This window comes from Ciconia boyciana, chromosome 4 (assembly GCF_034638445.1).
Source record: "Ciconia boyciana chromosome 4, ASM3463844v1, whole genome shotgun sequence".
In the NCBI taxonomy this organism is placed as follows: Eukaryota; Metazoa; Chordata; class Aves; order Ciconiiformes; family Ciconiidae; genus Ciconia; species Ciconia boyciana.
In genome coordinates, this window is record NC_132937.1 from 98,941,402 (window position 1) to 98,954,913 (window position 13,512).

Consider the following 13,512-nt stretch of genomic DNA (forward strand, 5'->3'; position numbering starts at 1 on the left):
CCACATGCAGGGCTGCCTGGCTGGGCTTAGGAGGTTGAGCTGCCCTCCCAAATTCTGCGGTGCTTTCCCTGCCTGGAAAATGGCATGCTGGAGGTTATTACTTTACAGTGGAAAATGTAAATATTCTGTAAAACACTCAGGTTCTTGCATAAGAGGCCAAACAGATTACTTTTAAAATGCTATCTTTTATGACTAGCAGGGGGATAAGCACAGCAAGGTGCTTCATAAGCTGCCTACATACAAGCACCAGTGAAATGCAGTGTGGAAACCCACTAGAGAAATGACTGTGTTATCTTTACCGTACATGCAGAGCAGGTGGGTCTTCACTTTGGCGTCTCCAATCCCACCTGAGAAAGATGCACAGCAAGTGAAAAGCACAGTGCTCATTTTAACTGTCATGCAAGAATGAAGAATGGAACCAAACCCAGCATCACCCAAACCTATGGTTCAAGGAGGTCTAGGTGTTTTAAAATCAATGCCCAAACCCCTGAGTTGTCCTGAGTGCGGATGTCCTAAGGTCATGGGTTGGCTTGGCTGTGAGCATCAGTCCAGATCCAGGCTAGGAACCAAACTACTCATCCTGCACAGGGCAGTTAGGAAACTGTGCTGCTTCTATGTCTATCACCATAGTTTTAATTTACTGGACTAAATAATCTAGTAGGCCAGTAACATGAGTTTCTCACAGCAAGTGAATCACTATTTGTGTATAGAAAGAGACGGAGAAAAATAATGAGTGATTCTCAATCCCATGTTCATTTTTCGTGGAAGATCCCGGTGGAATGCACTAAAAATAGTCATGCAGGACAGCAAAATTTTTGCTTAATAAGACAAGGGTGCCCAATCCACACATGTAATCCTTGTAATTGTTCTGCTGAATCAAGCTTTATACGGGGGTAGCAAAGAACTCCTACAAAATATGCTGTTGCATTAATTATAAGTTTTCCATTTGACAACTTAATTAAGAAAAGAAGTTAGTGTAGGGCTTGCAGAATTCATGATGAATCACACATATTCGTACAGACTTCATTTTCATGTTTCAATTATACACACTCCTAACTGATGAACAGCAACATAGCATTTTCTGTTTAATAAATGTGATATCTGTTGGAATTGATAACATTAGTTCAGTAATTACTGAGCCATTATTGTCAGGCATCAGGGAAAAAAAGTGGAAGGATGTCCTAGTTATTAAAGTTTAGTATCAGCATTAAAAAAAAGTGTGGGGGCTTTACCTACAGGCACAATACTTAACAGAAGTCAGCGATAGAAGGTGCCTATGGATCCAATTAGGAGACAAGGGAGAGAGGAACAATAGCTTCACAACTGGAGAACCAGATTGAGGGGTGGGAGATCTGTGTTTAATTCTTGTGTCTATCACAGACTTCCTGTGTGGCTTTGGTCAAGTTATTTCATCTTTTTATGTCTCAGCTCCCTATCTGTAATAATGTGATATGCAATAATACATTATCTCCTTCTCCCACACTTTTGTCTATCCTTTTCAATTGCAGCAGCTTCACTGTTGGGACTATCTCCTTCTCTGATACAATAGCCCTCTAATTTTATGGGGGACCATCAAGTGTGCTACCATAATACAAATAATTGTAAACTTGACTGTCTTTTAACTCATGGGGGGAAAAAAAAAGCAAGCCACTTCTATGTAGACACTTAGAGTAATAACCTTGAGAGAAAAGGAGGCAAATATCAACTCAAGCATCTTTTCTAAAACAGTGTTTTTGATACACCATTTTGTATCCAGACTTTCCAAGGACAATTTCCTTTTTCTTTTTCCCAAACATGGTAAGAAAGAAACAAAGGTTAAGACAGTGAATACCTTCTCTGACAGAGCTGACAGCAGAGAGCTATGGATGACATTTTAGTCGCAAATTCAGCCAAATCCTTTGGTTTCATTCCCAAAGAAGGGCTACTTTCTTGGCTATGGGAAATAAAAATTTGCAAGAGGTGAGCATGCTTGGAGATGCCAGCGGTCTCTCTCTGATGGCTTTTTCCCCTTCTGCAATAACAGCAGCTTGAAATCAAGTTCAGACTTTTATTTCTTTGGTGACCTATCCCAAGTCTCTTACACTACCATAAAGGCAACTGCTTACATGTAAAATAGGCTTCTGCTATAATTACCTTTGAATGTATTCATAATTATCTCTAACAAGATTACTGATCAAGAGCCTCGCCTGAGAGAACAGCTGGAAATGGCTCCTCATTCAACTTTCTAAGGAGTGGTGTCTGCTTTATTTTACCTCCTCATCGCCAGAGACTGAGAACGCACAAAGCATCTGACTCCTATTTTCCAAAACATTTTTTAGAAATGCATGTTACCTTTCTGACTTGATGAGAGGTTCTGTTTTCATCAAGGAAAGCACAAGGACACTGAGTCTACAGAGCAACTCTAGGTGAGCATTTTGCACGTCCCATCAAGAACAACAAAAACCATGTGGCTTGACATTTCAACGCACAAAAAAGTACTAAGAAAGGGATGAAGAAGAAGATGGTCTCTCCCTGTAACCAACAAGTTTATGTCTTTTTATGAAATCTACATAGCAAACATGGAAATTAATGCCTCAAGAAGCAAAGGATTTTTTCCTTACCATTTCATGCAAATATTTTGGCAGAGACAACACATAAGCATCAACACAAGAGCTGAGTGAACTCCACCTGATGTGGTGGGTCGTGGTGTTCAGCATAGCACTGTGATGCACGTCCACTGCTAGAGCTGTTCTCCAATTTATCATCTCACATTTGATTGTTACTAGAAATGACTGCAACTGTTCCAACTGAGTGTTTTTGGTTTTCTTTTTCCCAGTGGAAAATGCTGATTTGTCAAAATGTAGCTGATCCATGGGAACAGAATGATTTTAATGAAGTTCTGGTTGAAGCCAAGGAAACTGGCAGCTGTGCCAGTTTTGAAAATCTCTTGCTCAGGCACGTTTCTAAAATTATCCCATGTGACTTGCTGCCTGTTCACCTGATATATTGCTAAAGAGACCAAGCTCCCCCAAGTCCCAAGCTCTCAGCCGTGGACTGGCCAGACCTGGAAACACAAATGCTCAAGGTGCCACCTCTGGAGTTTGCCAAGACTTGGGAAGTTCCGGAAGAAATGTTTTGAAACTACTGAACAAAATAGCATTTCAATTTTTGTTAAACAGAGCTGTGGACTTACTCAGGAAGACATTTTGAAAGTCTGGTTTTGACTTGAGTTTTTTTTTTACTTTGAAATTTTCTACTGAGTGACTGAAACCTAGCAGAGTATATTTCTTGGTTTTGTAGTTACCACTGCAAAGCCATTTCGACTGATCAAAAAGCAGTACAATAGTTCTGGTGGGTTTTGTCTCAGCCAAAGTGGTTCTGCGGAAGAATCGACCTGTGGAGATGCCTTTGTCTTTTCTCAGCTGTAGAGAGACCTGGACGGTTAACTGAGGCTAGACACACATACAACTTCAAGACAGCTACAATTCAGCAAGATAAATCCTATTCCTAAACATTAAAAAATCTCTGAAATTAGAAGAAATCAGGCACGTTACCTACTGTAGCTGGATGAAATAAAGTTTATTGCTTGTTTCTCTTTGGTTGTCCAGTTTAGTGCTTTGTACTCAGAATACTACAAAAATAGAATTTGTGATGAGGATGAGAGTTTGTGTTCTGAATTTAGTTTTATCCATAGTATCTGAAACTATTACTCCATTTTCTTGGCTATTTAGAGATACCAAAATGGCAGCTTTCGTCTACTTTCCAAAGGCCATCTAGGCATAGTTGCTTCCTTTATGAAATGTCAATTTAGCATTGCTTTTTTACCTTCCTCTTGTTTTTATTGTCCCTTCTTTGTCCCAAGGCTCTTTGTGATTTTTTTTCCCTTATTCCTATTGTAGCCAGTTACCCTGCAATTTTCCCTTTTCTGTCTCCATCTGGGACAAACGTAGGGTTTACAGGCTTCTGCTTTGAGCTGTGCAGGTTTTACTCACTTTTCTCTTCCTGATGTGGATTACTACACAAGTTGGAAAACCCAGTTTCTCATGGGACGCTTCACCTCTGCCAAGGTTAGAACTTCCCAGTTTTGGCTATTGCAATACCAGCAGTCTGCCAGCACCTGCTCATTTTGGTGCTGGACAGTGGCTGCCAGAGGTCTGAAATTCCTCATCGTTGTCACGTCCCCTTTCAATGATGTCCAAAGCACACCACCCATAGAGTACCCCTGTGGTCTCTCTCCCCTTTTCCAAATGATGTGCTGTAGTCTACTGGAGAAAAAATACTGGGTTTCTGCTTTCATTCTGCCAGTTCTGTTTTACAAGAAATATTTGTAATAAGATAATTGTTTCTAGACTTAGGTGGTCTGCAGGCCGTTAGATGCCTGAAATTATTGCAAACCCAAGACCTTTTCCATTTTAAGTAATTCATGTTCCAGCTTCCCTAACCTCACCGGGCAAACCTATTTCTTTGGGCACAGGAAAATCCTCCTCAGCTGTTCTTTAAAATGTGAGACAAGGATTAGCTGTCAAGATAAAACCACTGCACTAATCAGTTTACAGAGGTGTAAATTGTTTGTCAGAACACAATGCCAGCAAAGCAATTTTGTTTAACAACAATCCTAACAACAAGGGTCCCTGGGGTGGAAATAAGTAATCAAGCAACCAACTGGGGCTGAAACTTTGAGAAAGCGAGGAGCCATCTCTTTCCAATGCATCTGCAGTATAATGAAACCTTGGACAAAGCACCAGGAAAGGAACCAGGCTTCTCTTTCTGTGATCCTGAAACCAGCACTTATGCAACTAATCTTTATTCACACAAGCAAACATATTCTTTGACATGAGAAAGGACAGGAGGACCAGGTCTTTGCCCACAGTTTTCAAACATGCTTAGCGTTAACATGGTTGTCCTTGAATTCAACAGTTTTATTGGCAATCATGATGGGATTAAAAGAAAGTAATCAGAATTAAAGCCAAACCAAACAGTCCTGGAGATCCCATCCTCAGAGTACCGAAGTTAGGCAGTGTTTCATCCAATCGCTCTTAATTAAACCATTCCAGACATTTTAGAGATAGCAGAATCAAGCCATTCCAGCTTTGATGTCTTGGTACGGAAATTAATTTTGTGCCTATGCCATATGGGGGTATGTCCATAAACCCAAAGCATGAGGAATGCTGAGAGCATCTTGTTTCCCCTCACCAGTCACTGCATGGATAAATCAAAATTTATTTAATAAAAGATGCTCTCTTTCCCTACAGATTTGGACTCGCTTCTGTTCTTAGACCATCACAGGTCCCATCACACTATTACAAGCAGTCAGCACACCAAAATGAAACGATTGAAAGGCAACTCTCAGCAGAACCAGAACAGCCCCTTCATTTTTTATTTCTTACTTTCATGTGTGTGAGACAGGGAGAGAGAGTGAGAGAGAGACTATTGAACTTTAAACTTCCTGATAAGCTGTATTGTGGGAAAGTGCCATTTTTAGGTTTACATGAAGGAGCTACCTCTGAGAATGGCCTTTTAGCCTGTGAAAAAACTAGAAACATCCCAGGAAGTCTCCAAAACATTGTAGCACTGTGAGAATTTGTATAAAAATAAACATTGGATTATTTCAGTCCTACTCCCTTGAGAAAATCAGAACAAATTACTCAGAGCTACTAGCGTAATCTTGACAGAGGAAGGGAAATTAGCAACTGATGCCAGAGCTTTTTGTTTTGTTTGGGGTTTTTTCCCCTTCTTTTTAGTGTAAAGCAATACTTGGAAGAGGCAGCAAAGGCAGGTTAAGCACATGATTGAAATGGGCTCAGAGCTGAGACCAAGCCCTGGAGGAGAGCAAGCCAAGCCAGAAGGAGCGCTTTTAAAAGGTGTAAACTGGAATTCACAGAAACATGAGAGCTTGGAAAGCATCCACTGACAGACACAATCCAAAAGCAGACAAATCCTGGTCTCTAGAGTTCGGGGGATTTTTTAAAGCTTTTTGTTGAACATTTTTCTCAGGAGAAATTAAGATGTGAAAGCACAAGGAGTCAAGCAGGGTCCCATGTCACTGCAAAAGCTGTTTCTAAGCCTGGTCAGGAAAATCCTTCATTTCATGGAAAAATTATTCTGATTAATCTGTCTTCCCATCAGGAAAGGCTGAGAATCCCACATGGTAATAAACCCACATTTTATTCGGCATTGCTCCTAGGACTAGTAAAGGATGGTAAGAAAGAACATGAGATGTTGCGATTTCAGTAACTATTGGTAAGTGATTGCTATCAACCAAGAGAAAGCTACGTAAAGCAAGGAGTAGGAAGTCTAAGGCAGGGTTATTTGAACCCACAAAACTGAAAATGCATGTGTAAGAAAAGAAGTAAAATGAGGGCGTCTCCTCCACAGGGATGTCTCCACAGCTATGAACTACTCCACAGTATTGAGCAAGGTTAAGCAACTGTTTGATGGAGAATGCACGGTGCCCTGAGGGGCTTTGTATGCACTCAGAGGAGAGCACAAACTTGCATTGTCCCCAATTCAGAGCAGTGGTTGAAAGCAGAGGTTTCATTAATGGTCTAACACATGAGATCTGAGCTTCAGACTTAAGCGTACTGTCCCTCTCCGTACCTTGCATGGCACCAAGAAGACAAGGAAGAGAGCATAATACGCTAGAAAAGAAAAAGAGAGAAGGTATTCTGCCTGCTGTCTTGGCTGACTCTGGATTCAAGAGTAAAAAGGAATTAAAAAGCCTGAGTTTCTTTAATCTGAGGTAGAAAGCTAGGGTTTTTTAGCTGGACGTGTAACAAACTCATATTTCCCTGGGGTGAAACACAGATGGGAACCCCCAGCAAGTGTTGAAAAAGGACTGCAGAAGCAGTCACTGCTACCCACATCCCTTTCTGCAAAAATCATTCCAGGCAGTTCAGGAGTGGCAGCAGACTGGATCTGGTCCTTTTGCTGTCAGATTGGCCAACAAAGGAAGATGAAGGTGAAGATCTCCAGTAAGAACAAAATGAAGGCAAAGAAGTTGCTTCACAACAAGGAGAAAATCAATACCTCCAGAGGCAGGAAAAAATATATATGATACATTTTTAGCTTCACTGCCCAATCAAGTTAATAAAAACCTCAAAAAAATCACTATACAACTGTGTGATATCTACAGTGAAAATTCAATATCTACTGCCATTAACAACATCATTAATAACAAACGTCTGTTTAATTACTCTTGCTAAGATTAAAAAGGCCATTATTCTTGTAACTTGAGAAATTCATTAGCTGGAAAGTCTGTTTAATGCCAAATGCACCCGCCTTAAAGGCACAGGGTTTAATACTTGAAGGTGCTTCTGACATTCAGACATTTGTGTGGCTTGAAGAAGCACTACCCAGCTGGGCTGAAGTTCATGCTGTGACAATAAGCAAGTGTTGTTATATTTCAGAAACTCAGATGAAGCTACAGGATGTTTGATAGCACTGTCTTTCCTCCAGAACCGGTAAAAATGCAAAGGGACATAGCAGGGTTCTCAAAAGTACCTAAATCACGTAGGACCTTCCATCTATATGAAGGAAAAATAAATGCTTCTGAATGATGGGCTTTGGTAGCTATATCCCCCAACAAATTTTGAAAATGCTGCCCCATAACGTAGTCTATATAAATCAGCTTTCTCTCATCATGTGCTGAAAGGGTCTTGCACCACCACCGCAAACCCTAACTCTGTGGATTATGCGATGTGCACCTTCCATAAACAAAGCCTTGTGACACCTAACACTCGTGTTTGCCTTGCTATTGAAGAAAGGAAAATGTAGCAAATGCGGCAGTGCCTGTTAATGCAGCAGTTTGGCTGATATCCATTTTTTAATGGGACTAAACTCTTAACACACATTCCATCTCCAGAACTGAATGTGGTTGTACAAGCAGGTACAAACAGAGCAATTACCTCCTTCTAAAGCATGAAACGCTGTACTCCTTGACCGGAGTCCAGGGCAGGCAGAGGATCTGGTCTGTGGCACAGACTGACAGGGAAAGGTAAACACATTTCCCACCTCCAAGCTCTATGGACGGTGCAGAAAGGCTATAGAGAAAAATTATTGCTGTTCACAGCAATAGCAAATAGGGATGCATTTAGCAGCGTAATTCACTCTGAGAGATAAGAGGCTGCATATGGGAGTAGCACCCCAGTTCATGTGCCCCTCCAGCTGGCTAACCTCCACATCATGCATGCCTTGTAATCACAGCACGAATGAGGGAGACATACCCAGACAGGGGTCAGAAACAGAGCTTTCAAAAAGATACCCAAATGATCGGTATCTCAAAAGCTATGCTGAAAGAATGCTCACTGCTGAGCCTGTTTGTGCACAGTTTCGACAACGACAGGCTATGCACCAATGTCTGTGCAATATTTTGTGCATTTTACAAGAGCTGAATTAACTATGCAGTGTAACACATTTTTAATACCGGGTTGAGGGTCATTTGAAAATATAAAGGGGCATTAGAAAAGTCTAAAACAGCAAAACTTGTCTTTGAGGCAAGGGCAGTGACTTATCCTCTTTCCCTCATTTCCTCAGAAAGTTACAACAGTCCCAGCTGCCACGGTCATTGACGTCATGGTGACAGCAAACCACGAAGAGTCGTGTGGCTGCTCAATGTGGTACCAGGACAGCAAATTGAGACTGAGTAGTCACATTCTGAAAATGTTATAGATATCCCAGATCTTAAGAAGATCTCAGACGCACCAGCCCCACTTCTTGGGTGCATTTGTTCTGTTTTTCTGCTTCTGGTGGAGACATCTCCCCAAAACAGAAGTCCAGCCTTTTTATGTTGTTGTTGCTGTTGTTTTGACCTTTCCACTTTTTTCTCATGTTGATATCACCCCAAATCCACATCTCTTTGGAGTTGATTCTATTTTTCCCATCGAGCTGCCTAAGGAACTCAACTATAGTGGAATATAGACAGTTCTCTCTAAAAATAAGAGTTTGCACTAATAATACACCATTGATTAGGACTTACAGCTCAGGAATAGTCCTACCATGTGACACATTGGACGCTTTTACATAGTGAAAGCAGAATGACTTGAAATTATGAGGAAGTAGATTTCAGGGGACCTGAACAGTAATTCTGAAAATATTTAATTTTGCTTCCTAAATACGAATTTATTTGCCTCGCCCTACTTACAGGCGTTCAAAAGCCTTGTCTTTTACAGTCACTCTCCAGCAACGTATAAAAATGTCTCCTTCATGTTGGTCACCAATATATGAATGTCTACCACAAAGTCACAAACATCTGTTAAAAGAGCTTTTTATAAGCACTTCTACCCAGTTTCTAGGTCATGCAAGAAGGTATACTAATTCAGTGTCAAGAGTAGTGGTATTGTGGGCCAGTAATTATGTTAATACAGATAATGATATGTATTTGTATTACAGAAGCTTTTTCAGTGTTAATTTTGCAGTCAAGCAACTGCTTTGCTCTCTTTAGCTTTGCGTTTAGATAGCAAACGAAGTAAAACAACAACTGTAATTTTGGTCAGTCAGGCGTGCTGCATTACAGAAGTAATGGGTTGTCTGTGAACAGAGGGCATTAACCATTATCCTTCTGGCTCAGTTTTCTACTGCCTTGCTCCACTTTGTGAGCCTTTAACTGTTGGCTTTGAAATGCCATACCCATCAAGTTATACCTTGTTTATCTGAGAAATGTTACATCAGAAGCAAGAATTGGGCTTGCCAAAGAGCAATGCAGCAAAAAACATCACTATAGATTAACTGCAGTGATTAACTGCGATCTGAAACAGGTGAGACACTCACAACAAGCCTTGAAGTGTCTGTCACGGACCAGAGCTGTACGGGATGCCGGTGTGTTGCTTAGGCCCAGGTGAATGGGTAAGAGCATCGATATGGCCCAATTTGTTTAAAAAGGCATATACTATGTGTACTGTGTGTTTGAATAAGCGAGGAGCTAGATCCAGCAGTGCTCCTGAGCAATCAACCAGCCCTTATATCCAAAATGGGAAAGTTGGGTTGCCTAGGCTTCCATTTTAATTTTTAGAGCTTAAACCTGAATATGATTAGTGGAACAAAATCCAACTGCATTTTTGTTAACATACTCAGTCAACTAACTACTTGAAATATGTGTAAGTGTAATATACAGGAGACAAAGATAGAAATGAAAAAGTATTATATGTGTATATGGTTGCCACATCCTTTTTCTCAGGAGCAGTATGATTACCATACATATCCAGCTATCATACACTCCGGGTTAAACCATGATACAAACACAACCAGTTTAAATGATATTACCCCAAGGGTCAATTTGGCCCATCACATGCTAATTACAACCTTGAAAATTAATACCTTCTTTTTTTTTAAGGTAAATAGTATTTTCTAAAATTATTTTCATGGAAAACAGGTTTTGTTTGTTTTTTCAAGTAAATTACATATTTGCAGAGTTCCTGGACTTTTTATGCTGTTACAAGTTACATCTGGTTTTCTCCACTGGCGTTGTCCAAGCCAACTTTAAAGGTAAAGCTAATCCAGAGCAAGCCAAGCATCTGACCAAATTCTATAAGCCAAGAAACAGCCAAGCCACAGAGAATATTTAGGCACGAGGCTCCTGCCTGCAGCCCAGCGCTGCAATCCCCAGGAATGCACTGCGATTGCTCTACAACCTTGAAAAGCCTGGAGACAGCTGCCGGTTCCTGGCTGCAGCCTCCGCTGCTGAAGCATTTTTTTCCAGCTTGGTTTCTTCTTGTCCCTGTCTGGGCCAGCCCCAAGCCACGAGCCCCGGGGTAGGATTTCGGTGGCTCCCCAGTTCCCTTTCGCCCTGCAGCGGCTGTTCATCACCACCCAACGGGGTTAGGCAGGAGGATGGACAAACTTCCTGAGGCTTGACACTCTGCAAACACTCGCTCTTCCTTATTTGCAAAAATAACTCGGGTCCACAAGTGCCTCTTCTTGCAAAGCCAAATACCTGACCCATCAGCGTGGTTTGTTTTTTTGGTGTTTTTGTCTGTTTGTTTGTTATTAAATAGAAGAGTGAGCTGTGTATTTCCATTTCTTATAAGCTAGACTAGCAGGTGGGGGGGTCATCTGGGTATGAAGTGTCTAGCCATACCTCTGGTTCACTTCTTTATTATATGTTTTCCCCTCTCCTTGTTCTTTTCTCTGTAATTTCATTGTCTCCAGTATAACTCGAGTCTTACAACTGACTCTGAGCTTGCTAAGCAAAATTCTAGCCCCAAAAATGAGTTTTTCGGCAGATTTCAGTGAGAGCATAGAAAGAATAGATATTTATCCCTTGCAAGAAGACATAATATTAACTATATAAATCTTAATACAACCTCTGTGTTTATGTGTAGTGATATGGCATGAAAACCACCAGTATCATCATAGCTTCAGGGCAATATTCATACATAAAATCTTACTTTATCCTGTGATAAGAATCCCTGGCTAAAGAATCCCATCCTAATTGAATATTCAGGATGAAAAAAAGGCCACGTAACTGAAAGAAAGACTTCTGTTTCTGTTTCTCATTCCTGCATCTGTAGTGTTTGAATGTATATGTTTCTTATATCTTCTCTTCAAAAGGTAGATCACATGCAGGTAAAGCTGAAAGAACCAATGAAATGTTTTACGGGGAGAAAGTCCACACCAAAATAGCAACAAGAACCAATTTATTAAATAAATGGGCTTATGGTTCCCAGTCTCATTTGCCCACTCTAGCTACTTGTGTATGTGCATATGTACACAGACCTTAGCATGTCTCCAGGCAATGTGAGCATCGATAGATATATTCTGGTATTGTATTCTGTTGTCCTACGGAAGATTTAAGCTTCCAACCGAAATGCAATCCCTTTTACCCTTCCCTCCCTCTTTTGTTCTCTAACGCCTTCCCCAGACTCCAAAAAATGCAGCTTCCCTGTCTTTCCAGAGCTGTTACGAAACCAAGAGGCTCCCACAGTCAGCTCAGGCAGACGGAGCCATTCGTCGCCTGTCGTGCCCCAACCCGTCCGGACACCATGTGCTGCTCAGGAGCTTTTTCATCCTTCCTGTGTGTCTGCTCTCACTTCACTCTTCTCTGGGGGCTGTTCCTGTCCTCTCCCCGTTGCTTTCTCAGTACTTCAGCAGATGTTTCTCAGTACTTCAGCGAGTGTTGCCACTGAAAGGGGGGAGGTAGCATCTCTTTCATCAACAGGGTTTCCAGGATGGGGTGCTGCCTGGACCTGCAAAGGTGAGGAGGAACCTCTCTGGTCCACAAAGCCCGGGCTGCTGCATGCCGAAGCCGGAGCTCGGCGCAAATGTTCCTGACAGCTCAGGGATGGGTGGATGGGCAAAGGTCCTCAGCCTGGAAAAGCAGCCGAAATGAAAAGTGGGAAAGATTTAATCCTTTTGGATAATTTATGTATCAGAGAGCTACACCTCCCAGAGCTACACCTACCAGATCTCCCTAAAGTAACCATATCCCCGATGGACCCTTAAGTTTGGCGAGGCTGTTCCCCTTCCCCAAGTACCTAAATCTTCCCTTCAGGACCCACTTTGGTTTACCCAGCTCCAGGTCCCTAGGCGATCCCATTTTAAATATCCTTTCCCCACTCCTTCACTTGCAGCTTCCCTTTCTGCTCACCTTCCCAACACTTCTTAACAGGGCCCTTGTGCAATAACCTGCTTCCAAATACTAACTGTCACAAACTGCAATTATTTGTATTAACATTTTAATAGATTTTCTGTCTCCAACATCTTCTACCTACCTAAAAGGAAGATTGCAGGGCTAGGACTGGTAATCATTTTTTACTTTTTCTTTTTTTTAATAAATTGCCAATCAGGATTACAGAGCAAAAGTAACAGTTGCAGAATCCTACTACTCACTTATGTTTTTTATCATTTTTTCACTCACTCACTCTTCTGGTGCTTGCAGAGTTCTGCTTTGTGCTAGTAGCCTTCTTGGTGGTTATCAATTTTGTTTAATTTGCAAAGAAAAGCCATGTTCTTTGATTCTCCTTTGTAATTTAAACAAATTGCAAACTAGTTATTCATAAACAGGACCATATTTCATTTGAGAAAGCAAGAACCAAAAGATTTTGCCTTAAAGTGGCAGATCCCCGTTTTGTTAAGACAGATGTATCTTATTTGCTAGGAAAAAACAATAGCAAATCTGAAGGCCACGCAGTCTAAACATCAGTTTTCATGCCATTTGGAGAAATAACTGATGCAATAGAGATGAAGCAAAAACAACTCAAATTTTAAGTGCATATTAGAAATATATGTCCCTTTTTTAACATCTTAGTTTTCCCATGTTCCAAATAGCTAGCTTACATTTCAATAATCTTCTTTAAACTAGTTTTTCTTAACCTTTTTAAAGATTATTTAAAATAGCATCAATAATTTAAAGTTAAGCCTAAATTTATATGAAACACCTTCTGTGCCTATTGCATTCCAGTCTTTTTTTTTTTTTTAATTAAGGAGATTCTAGCAGTCATTTCTGACTGCTGTGGCATCTCTCTGAAAATCCTTTCTTCAGCTCTGCTACACTGAGGTTCATTTGTGTCATTCAAATCTTTGCTCTTTAAATATCCTCTT